The 10,845-nt window shown below is 38.5% G+C and overlaps 1 pseudogene; it reads right to left on the bottom strand.

Moving 5' to 3' along the window:
- Nucleotides 1-8,937: 8,937 nt before the first annotated feature.
- Nucleotides 8,938-10,712, bottom strand: LOC144523144 (THAP domain-containing protein 6-like; annotated as a pseudogene).
- Nucleotides 10,713-10,845: the final 133 nt, after the last annotated feature.

Below are 10,845 nucleotides of genomic sequence, written 5' to 3' on the forward strand. Positions count from 1 at the left end.
TATTAACGCATTCGTTCCAATGAACTGCCGTAGTCAAGGCGACATCTGTATATATTTATGCTCCACAACGACACCACCTCATCACTTCCATGTCACTTCCGGTATTCGGTACATTTCCTTTCTGTGAAGAATCTGACCTCAGCTTCCTGACGTCGTCTTTCCAGCATGTCCAACATCATTTTATTGAGACCTGGTCTGGCATCAAGAGAGCTCAGCCACCTTAGTAAAATTAAAAAGTAGACATTTAACCACGTAGCCATTTAACCACTAACCCAAGCATACCTATTGTGGACACTGGACATACAAAAAATAGCTATAATATCAACATGTGTACTTAATGGTGTACTTACTTATGCCCCCTGTATTTTCAGGAAGAACGTTTATTTATTTATTTACGATACATTATTCATTCACAAAAAAAATTGGTGTCCTTAAAGATTGGATTTTTCCTCTTTTTTTTTACTTTTTAGTCAACTTTAACATGGGTGTCCTAATTTGTTCACATGACTGTATTGTGGGACAGGTGCCATACTTCTGCCAAGTGATGGTCTGAAGACAACACAGCATCAGGAAAGATTCAGTATCCACAGGATGACTTCTGTGACCTGAGAGCCTACATTACCAGCTGACACATCTTCAGTAGAAAAGAAACCCTTTAGACTGGTGGAGGACATGATCTGGACAGTTAACATGTACTACTGTGTGCATTATGTATACACACTTTATATTTCCATTTCATTGACTATAAATGAAGTGCTTTATTTCTAAGCAGGGTTTGGTCATTTTAAAGTTTAGTAGTAAGGCTCCTTAAGTGTTATATTTTTTTTTTTCACAAAGACTGTAATTCCACTGTTTATACAGGTGATACGTCTGATTTAATGCATGTAGAAGGGTCAAACACTAAGTCCATTTAACATCCTGACTATAAAAATGTAATCCTTTAAGACAGATAATAGTGACAGTAAGCAACACAAAACATTTGTTTAAAAGTTCAGCTTTATTGTTTGACAGATGACAATATGAATAAAACAAAAGTATTTTGAAAGGGTATTAAATCTAATCTGCAGCTTGAAAAACATTTCACAGCATAGTTATGACAATAACGGACAAATAAAAACTTCAAGTGAAAATCTCTAAGTTACTTTGTGAAACAAGAGTCCCTTTCACACAGCCTGATCAATGTCTATGGACACAGTACAGTCCTTAAAGTAGCAGTTGATACTTTAGTTACTGAGCAGTTGAGAAGTATGACACCTGTCGAGCAATAACTTCCCCCTGATGGTTTCTCATACTGTGAGGAGAGTCTGGTGGGTCCAAGTACACCTCATCAATGGTCAGTCAGATCTGTAAAACACGGCAGATTCAGTTTTAGATTAAACTAGGCTATCATGTTTTATCACGGTGTACAACTGCACATACATTTAGTCTTGAATAAAGGAACAGCATGTACTGTATTTAACCCGGTGCGTGACAATTACTGTACTAATAAACATTTACAATACGTCGAGCAAATTTTAAATTTCAATTCTTTATAGTTTAAAGCTCCCATATTATGCTCATTTCCAGGTTCATAATTGTATTTTAAGGTTGTACTAGAATAGGGTTACATGGTTTAATTTTCAAAAAACACCATATTTTTGTTGTACTGCACAGCTCTCTCTCACTGCTGCAGATCCTCTTTTCAGCTGGTCTCTGTTTTAGCTACAGAGTGAGACCTCTTTTCTTCTGCTTCTTCTGTACTATCTTTGATTGCACTCGCACATGCTCAGTAGCTCAGATGTAGATCATGTCAGCTAGCTAGCTCCATAGACAGTAAAAGAAAGGCTGTTTCTCCTCCTTCAGTCAGTTACAAGGCAGGATTAGCTGGGAGACTTCTAAATGAGGGCGCACATGGAAGTAGTTCTTTAGTAGATGATGGTGAACTTGTGTGTGTTGTAGCAGTGCTTTGCTATTGAGAACGAGGTAGCTAATGTTAACGCTACGAGCTAACGGTTGCGGTTAGCCAGCTCGTTTCGGCACAAGCCGTGCCGATTTTGAACAGCTCACCCGGAGACTGAAGGCAGGACACATTCAGAAACCGCATCTCACTCAAAACAGCATGGAGGGATTTTTTTCAAAGTTTGTATGCGTGTGGAAGCACCAGAGACACAAAAGAACACCCCAAATCCCAGAAAAAGTGTTTTTTTCATAATATGGGCACTTTAATTTGCAACATCATCGATTGATTCCTTAGATCATCTAGTTTCATATGATACCAAATATATTCACTAACTTTACAACTGGGCCCACTAACAGTTTAACCACAGCTTAATAACATTTCAGACTGCCAATTCCATACAAAGCCCATGTTATAGGGCTAACTTTAACAGCTAAGTTAGCATCGCTCTACAAGAACGTGATCGTAACATAAAGCAAATTGTAAATGCACTGCAACAATGATGCTGAAAACATAAATGTAATTTATTTGACGACAAAGTCCTAATAAAAATTCTGCCAGCGTCTATGAAACATTTAACAAGGCTTCTTCATGAGCTTCTATGTAGTTTAACAGCGGTTTGCATCCATAAGTATTGCATTACCGCCATCTACTGGAGCGTGCTGGGATCATCACTTAACACCGCCATCTACTGGAGAGTGCTGGGATCGTCACTGAAGACACGAATTGTTTAGTGGCAACAACGGCGCGGAAAAACAGTCTCAAAAGTACCCACACAAATAGAAGGAGATTTACACATATATTTACATTGAAAAATACTAAGTTCATTTACAAATGATGAAATACGAGTTCCAAATTAGACACACGGACACATATACGCATTTGCGGATACAAATCGCTCTGCATTCATTTGTGGATTGTGTTTGCAGATACAAATGTTCTGCATTCATTTTTGGATTGTGTTTGCAGATACAAATCGCTCTGCATTCATTTGTGGATTGTAGTTCACAAGTCACAAAGTAGAGGCACAGATACAACACAGATTTACGAATACAAATCACTCTTCATTTGTGAATTGTGTTTTACAAGTTACAAATACTTATGAGACTGTTTTAGCACCATAGATTCCAACACCGGGATGTAACAATCTGCAGCTGCTGTTGTCGGAAAAACACAGACGGTGCGTTCTATAAAATAATTTACAGCCTCGTGGTGCATTCAAAGTTGTTGTTAAATGCCCTTTTCCCATCTGGTGGTTGTTTTTGTCATTCAACAGCTATTTACTAGTGAAATAAGTTGTTGTTATAGTGATTATATTATGTATCATATATATATATATATATATATATACATATGTATTATGTACATGTACAATGTAATGTCTGTAATGTCTGTAATGTAATGTCTGTAATGTATGTAATGTCTGTAATTTCTGTAATGTAATTTCTGTAATGTCTGTAATGTAATGTATGTAATGTAATGTCTGTATTGTCTGTAATGTAATGTATGTAATGTCTGTAATGTCTGTAATGTAATGTCTGTAATGTCTGTAATGTAATGTTTGTAATGTCTGTAATGTAATGTATGTAATGTCTGTAATTTCTGTAATGTAATTTCTGTAATGTCTGTAATGTAATGTATGTAATGTAATGTCTGTAATGTCTGTAATGTAATGTATGTAATGTCTGTAATGTCTGTAATGTAATGTCTGCAATGTAATGTATGTAATGTCTGTATTGTCTGTAATGCAATATTTGTAATGTCTGTAATGCAATGTCTGTAATGTAATGTATGTAATGTCTGTAATGTAATGTCTGTAATATAATGTCTGTAATGTAATGTCTGTAATGCAATGTCTGTAATTTCTGTAATGTAATGTCTGTAATCAGGGGTATAGGGGGGAAAAGTTAGGACAATTCCAAGGGCCCATGACTGACAGGAGCCCTAAAAAATAGGTAAAAACTAATATAAAATTATTAAACCATCATCATTCAGTATATATATTTCAAATATAACAATAAAATGAATGATCTCTTTGTTTTTACTTGTTTTTGGCAGTAAAAGTTAAATATCCCCATTGACCAAAAAGTAAACATTCATATTGACCGACCATATCTGCATGAAAATGGTTTGGTCCTGCCTTAGCCACTCAGTGATGGTGTTTAGTTGCAGTCAGTAGATGCGCCAGAACTACAGTGACCACAATGTTACCAAGTAACGTTAAATCAAAATCTGGTTTTCAAAAAAGGAAAGAGAGAAAAGAGAGAGAGGAAAGACAAAGTAAAGGGTGTCAAACTGTAACCCTGTTTTTCACCAAAATTCCTGGCGGCGCCCTGCCTGTAGCTGTAATAATGGATATAGCTAATGGTTGTAATTCACCATGTGTTTTATTAATACGTCCATGGTATTATCTTATGATACACCCGAGGGATGTATGGATGCTGTAAAGCCTGTAACGTGGATGTAACGTCATGTATGAAGCATTTCCCAAACAGGTGGGGCTATCGGCTAGTAGCTATTAGCGGTAGCTAGCATGGATGTATTAAGAGAACGATAATACCATAATTAGCTAGCTATATGCCTACATAACGTTACTACAGACATAGCCTTGGTTCTCTCTTATGATACATCCGAGGGCTGTATTCTGTAAAGCTTGTAACGTGGATGAGGGATGAAGCCATGGATGAGCCCTGTTCACAAAACTGCAGGCTAACCTTAATAGTTAGCGCTAGCTAGTAGCTAGTAGCACAACATAATGATTAAATCTCCTTGGTTGTCTAAATACATCCATCGTTTATTTAGATAAGCATGTAAACGATCAGGAACAACGAAAACACAGTGTTTAACGTTAGTGAATATTTTAGACAATAAATGAGCTGTCAGCGCATTTAATTAATCATACCTCACTGAATACCGAACTGATTTTCTCGCGTTTTTTTTGCTGCAAAGGTCATACGTGTACCTATGATACAGGACACATGGTTCGGCGTATTTTAATATTCATAGTGGGCTTAACAGTAATAGAATATTCTGATATATGATATTAAGTGACCAGACGTCCGAGATCAAAACTGGGAACATAATCCCCGAAAAGGGAGAAAAACGAGGACATTTCCAGTTTGACTATCAATCTGATTCTCCTACCTGACGCTCTGATTGAATTAAATAGGAGCTCCAAGTGATCCTGGCTGAACCTGTAGGTGAGCACATACCGCTGAACTTGAAGCAGTTCAGGAATCATCAGCATCAACGTGTCAATATTGATGACAAATCCGATGACAGACAAGTACCTGCAAAAGAAAAAAGTTGTATTACTCTGATCATGGTGAAACAAGAAAGCACCATGTGATTTTGTTCATTCAAAGCAGTAAAGTGAATTTTCCATCACATCCATCAGTAATGTGTAATCACTCATTCTTGAGTGCCTATCACAGGGGTGCAAACTCACAGAGAATGAAAATGGTAAACAGCTACCAGGGCGGATAGATAATTAGTTTGCATCCATGTTTTTAGAAATGGGATCAGTTTCTTGTTTAACTTATACAGTATACTTGTAGACAATGGAACAATGGAACAATAACTTGGAACAATGTAATTGCAGAACTGGGAGAACTTGAGAACACATGCAATACCTACCAATACCTACCATTTTGACACCTACATGTACTTGATGTTGTGTAATACATACCATTTAGAAACATCTAGGACCTGAAAAACACACTGAATACAAGATAATTCCAACAGAAACAAAACTTAGTTAGGAGCATCTTAGGAACTCGATGCATAGGGGGAACAGAGTATCGTTGAACTCATGTCATGAATTTAACAAGCACTAATTTAATAGACCTCTTAGATCGGTGAAGGGTGTTCCATCTTTTGTCACCAAAGTGAGCAAGTACTCCCTGGCTCTTGACAAAAATGCTCTCTCCATCCAATTCAGAGCACCCAAGGGAGCTTTGAATCCTTTGGCACGAGGATTGCGTCCATTCATTGTGTCAAACTCATCATTCAGTATATATATTTCAAATATAACAATAAAATGAATGATCTCTTTGTTTTTACTTGTTTTTGGCAGTAAAAGTTAAATATCCCCCATTGACCAAAAAGTAAACATTCGTATTGACCGACCATATCTGCATGAAAATGGTTTGGTCCTGCCTTAGCCACTCAGTGATGGTGTTTAGTTGCAGTCAGTAGATGCGCCAGAACTACAGTGACCACAATGTTACCAAGTAACGTTAAATCAAAATCTGGTTTTCAAAAAAGGAAAGAGAGAAAGAGAGAGAGGAAAGACAAAGTAAAGGGTGTCAAACTGTAACCCTGTTTTTCACCAAAATTCCTGGCGGCGCCCTGCCTGTAGCTGTAATAATGGATATAGCTAATGGTTGTAATTCACCATGTGTTTTATTAATACGTCCATGGTATTATCTTATGATACACCCGAGGGATGTATGGATGCTGTAAAGCCTGTAACGTGGATGTAACGTCATGTATGAAGCATTTCCCAAACTGGTGGGGCTATCGGCTAGTAGCTATTAGCGGTAGCTAGCATGGATGTATTAAGAGAACGATAATACCATAATTAGCTAGCTATATGCCTACATAACGTTACTTCAGACATAGCCTTGGTTCTCTCTTATGATACATCCGAGGGCTGTATTCTGTAAAGCTTGTAACGTGGATGAGGGATGAAGCCATGGATGAGCCCTGTTCACAAAACTGCAGGCTAACCTTAATAGTTAGCGCTAGCTAGTAGCACAACATAATGATTAAATCTCCTTGGTTGTCTAAATACATCCATCGTTTATTTAGATAAGCATGTAAACGATCAGGAACAACGAAAACACAGTGTTTAACGTTAGTGAATATTTTAGACAATAAATGAGCTGTCAGCGCATTTTATTAATCATACCTCACTGAATACCGAACTGATTTTCTCGCGTTTTTTTTGCTGCAAAGGTCATACGTGTACCTATGATACAGGACACATGGTTCGGCGTATTTTAATATTCATAGTGGGCTTAACAGTAATAGAATATTCTGATATATGATATTAAGTGACCAGACGTCCGAGATCAAAACTGGGAACATAATCCCCGAAAAGGGAGAAAAACGAGGACATTTCCAGTTTGACTATCAATCTGATTCTCCTACCTGACACTCTGATTGAATTAAATAGGAGCTCCAAGTGATCCTGGCTGAACCTGTAGGTGAGCACATACCGCTGAACTTGAAGCAGTTCAGGAATCATCAGCATCAACGTGTCAATATTGATGACAAATCCGATGACAGACAAGTACCTGCAAAAGAAAAAAGTTGTATTACTCTGATCATGGCGAAACAAGACACCCCAAGAAAGCACCATGTGATTTTGTTTATTCAAAGCAGTAAAGTGAATTTTCCATCACATCCATCAGTAATGTGTAATCACCCATTCTTGAGTGCCTATCACAGGGGTACAAACTCACAGAGAATGAAAATGGTAAACAGCTACCAGGGCGGATAGATAATTAGTTTGCATCCATGTTTTTAGGAATGGGATCAGTTTCTTGTTTAACTTATACAGTATACTTGTTAACAATGGAACAATGGAACAATAACTTGGAACAATGTAATTGCAGAACTGGGAGAACTTGAGAACACATGCAATACCTATCAATACCTACCATTTTGACACCTACATGTACTTGATGTTGTGTAATACATACCATTTAGAAGCATCTAGGACCTGAAAAACACACTGAATACAAGATAATTCAGACATAAACAAAACTTAGTTAGGAGCATCTTAGGAACTCGATGCATAGGGGGAACAGAGTATCGTTGAACTCATGTCATGAATTTAACAAGCACTAATTTAATAGACCTCTTAGATCGGTGAAGGGGTGTTCCATCTTTTGTCACCAAAGTGAGCAAGTACTCCCTGGCTCTTGACAAAAATGCTTTCCTCTCCATCCAATTCAGAGCACCCAAGGGAGCTTTGAATCCTTTGGCACGAGGATTGCGTCCATTCATTGTGTCAAACAGCCTGTCAATAATCTGTAAAGAAATATCAGCATCTAAAATCACTATCATTACAGGGTTTCATTAGGTATCAGATAGTTGAAATCAATACTCATCTATTCAAATATACAGAGAACACAGTACATATTTCTAAACTGCTCAACAAGTAAACATGCAAGTATTAGTATTTGCTTGACTTCCTTCTTTCCATAGGTATGCTTTGTACTACAGCAAATTTCACAGAGCTTTACCACTCCGATGAATTATAAAAAAAAAAAATGTACTTGGTTCTATAATCACTAATTGTATTACCTCAATTAATTCTGCCATTGCCTCACAGTCCTTAAACTGAGAGTACCCAAGATCCCTCATTGTGCGGAGAGCCACTGACACGGAGCGACTCAGTGTCTGTGCAGCCAGGGACACCCTCATCTTGTGGTTCTCAAAATAGACATGTTTGTCTGTAATGTTATTGGCAGCATGCAGTCCATCTTTTTTTTGCACATCATTAAGAAGCAAACAGCAAAATGTTGATCATCATGTCCAGCCATAACTGTGCAAATGGAGAGACAATATTTAGATATAACTTTTAGCAGCAGAGACATAACTTGTACAAATAGGCAAGCATGTGGCAAGCGTCCATCATTACAAATACTTTCTCGCCAGTCACTGGATGCGAGAAACTGGTTTGAAGCGGCTCTCGTGGATCTCCCTTCAGCTCACACCCAAGTTGGTTGCACATCCTGACATTGGAGGCATGCCCATCCATTGTAACACATACCACCCGAATGCCCCGTGCATGCAATTCCTCCAAAGCATGACTGAGAAGGACCCTTTGTGTTTCTGGAGAGAGAGACTTGGTCAGGAAGTAAGCAATGGGAGCCTTCCAATGTCCTTGTAGGCCAACCACCATGAACACAAGAGCCTCAGTAGCAAAATCAGTCTCACTGATTCCATCACCCATGTCTACAAAACCAGACATTGACTGGATATGTGGATTATATTGTTTTCTGATGGACATGGCATCCAACATGAGTGAAACACATCCATATTTAGCCTGATCTCCCTGGCATCTTCTCTCCAGCATATCCAGCATCATCTTATTCAGGCCAGGCTTGGCATCCACCGAACGCCGCCACCTGTAAAACAATTGAGAAGAAGCTATTTAAGCTGTGTAAATTTGTTTGCATCAGTAATTTCCAAAAATTCAATTGGACAACATTAAGCCTACCTTTGTAATGTATGTGGATGTGGGAGGGAAAAATGTTGAGTCTCTCTGAGGTATTTGTATGCCTTTGGACCATGTAGATGGAGCGTGAGTGCAAACTCTCTGTAGTCCTTTGTGTACTCATGACCCTGCTTTGCCATGAGGTCTATCTGAACATCTGAAATGTTATGATTTAAAATGAATAAGTCCCCTTCAGATAATAACTAAGGAGTTTAATAAAGAGAGTAAGAATAACATGTACATGAATTTCAAAGTGCTAATTTTGTCTTAGCGGAGTAGAATTCAAGCTTCTCTTGGAGCTCTTCATTAATGAGGTTCTTTTCCCTCAAATCCCCCAAAAGACTCTTCACTGTGGTCTGGCCATGGCATTCTTCTTCTCTCGCTCCAGACTTTCCACTCTTGCCAAGGCCTCATTGAGTCTGGTCTTAAGAGCGGTAGGAGACGCAGGCAGGGCATAGCCATGATCCTAGTAGAAAGAGGGATAAACATGGTTTGAGTAATGTTTCACTTCACAAACATCACTTTGACACCACTAGTTTATGACCCACATTCTTTCTTATAGTCATCACCTGTCAAAGCCACTGCCAGCACCGTGTGTGTGTGTGCGTGTGTGTGTGTGTGTGTGTGTGTGTGTGTGTGTGTGTGTGTGTGTGTGTGTGTGTGTGTGTGTGTGTGTGTGTGTGTGTGCATCAAGAATGCATGTTCAATGTGTCTTCAATTGTACGTGTATGGGTTTATTTGTGAGTGTGTTTAATATGAGTGGCAGCAAAAAAGTGAGATTTTAATATGTCCAGGAGGGCTGAGGCTGTGGGTGTGAGGTTGACATTTCTTGGGAATCCTGAGAGGCCACGGACAGGCTTTCTTCAGCTCTTCTGGAGGGAGACGTAGCCCTGCCCTTTTCCAACTAAAATGAAGAAGCATAATACATAATACAATATATATATATATATATATATATATATATATATATATATATATATATATATATATATATATATATATATATATGAAGGGATAAGCATCTCACCCTGCCCTGTGATTGATAATAGAATATTTACATTTATGAATGCTAAGAGCCTTATGATGATACACCTACTCTTTGGAGGTGAACCGGGAAGCTGAAGATGGATGGAATAATACCATCTCGAAGTCGAACAATCTGACCCGTCCTATCAAAATGGCCTTCCTTGAAATGGCGACAATAAAGCATTGAGGAACAAGTGGCAGTAAATCCTTCTAGCCACTTCCCACTTCTTCCTCACATCTTTGTTCTTGGGAAACCTTCAAAATGATTATCAAGTCTCAGTTCATAGCCGGGTGAACACCGGCCGGTGCAGTAAACATAGCCTAGCTAGCTGGCTATGATTTCAGTACAGTAATATCACAGATCCTTGCTCCTTCTCAACACTCTGGTAATATTATATTCACAAAATACAAACAACAGTACGGTAATGTTAAATCTTACTTGTGAAAAGTAATCCCCCGAGCCCTGTTTTCGATGGTCCGCCGATTTGAGCAGGAATATGCTGCACAATGCTCTGGCATCTTGTTTCTTCTGTTGCTACCATAGACAGTGTATAAGAAGGTTGCTACGAAACTAGGAGTATGACCGGTCCAAGATGGCGGCCGCATTTGTTGCGCCCAGCAGCCAATGCGGCATCTACTCTATATTTAGTGG

Source organism: Sander vitreus, chromosome 1 (assembly GCF_031162955.1).
Source record: "Sander vitreus isolate 19-12246 chromosome 1, sanVit1, whole genome shotgun sequence".
Classification (NCBI taxonomy): Eukaryota; Metazoa; Chordata; class Actinopteri; order Perciformes; family Percidae; genus Sander; species Sander vitreus.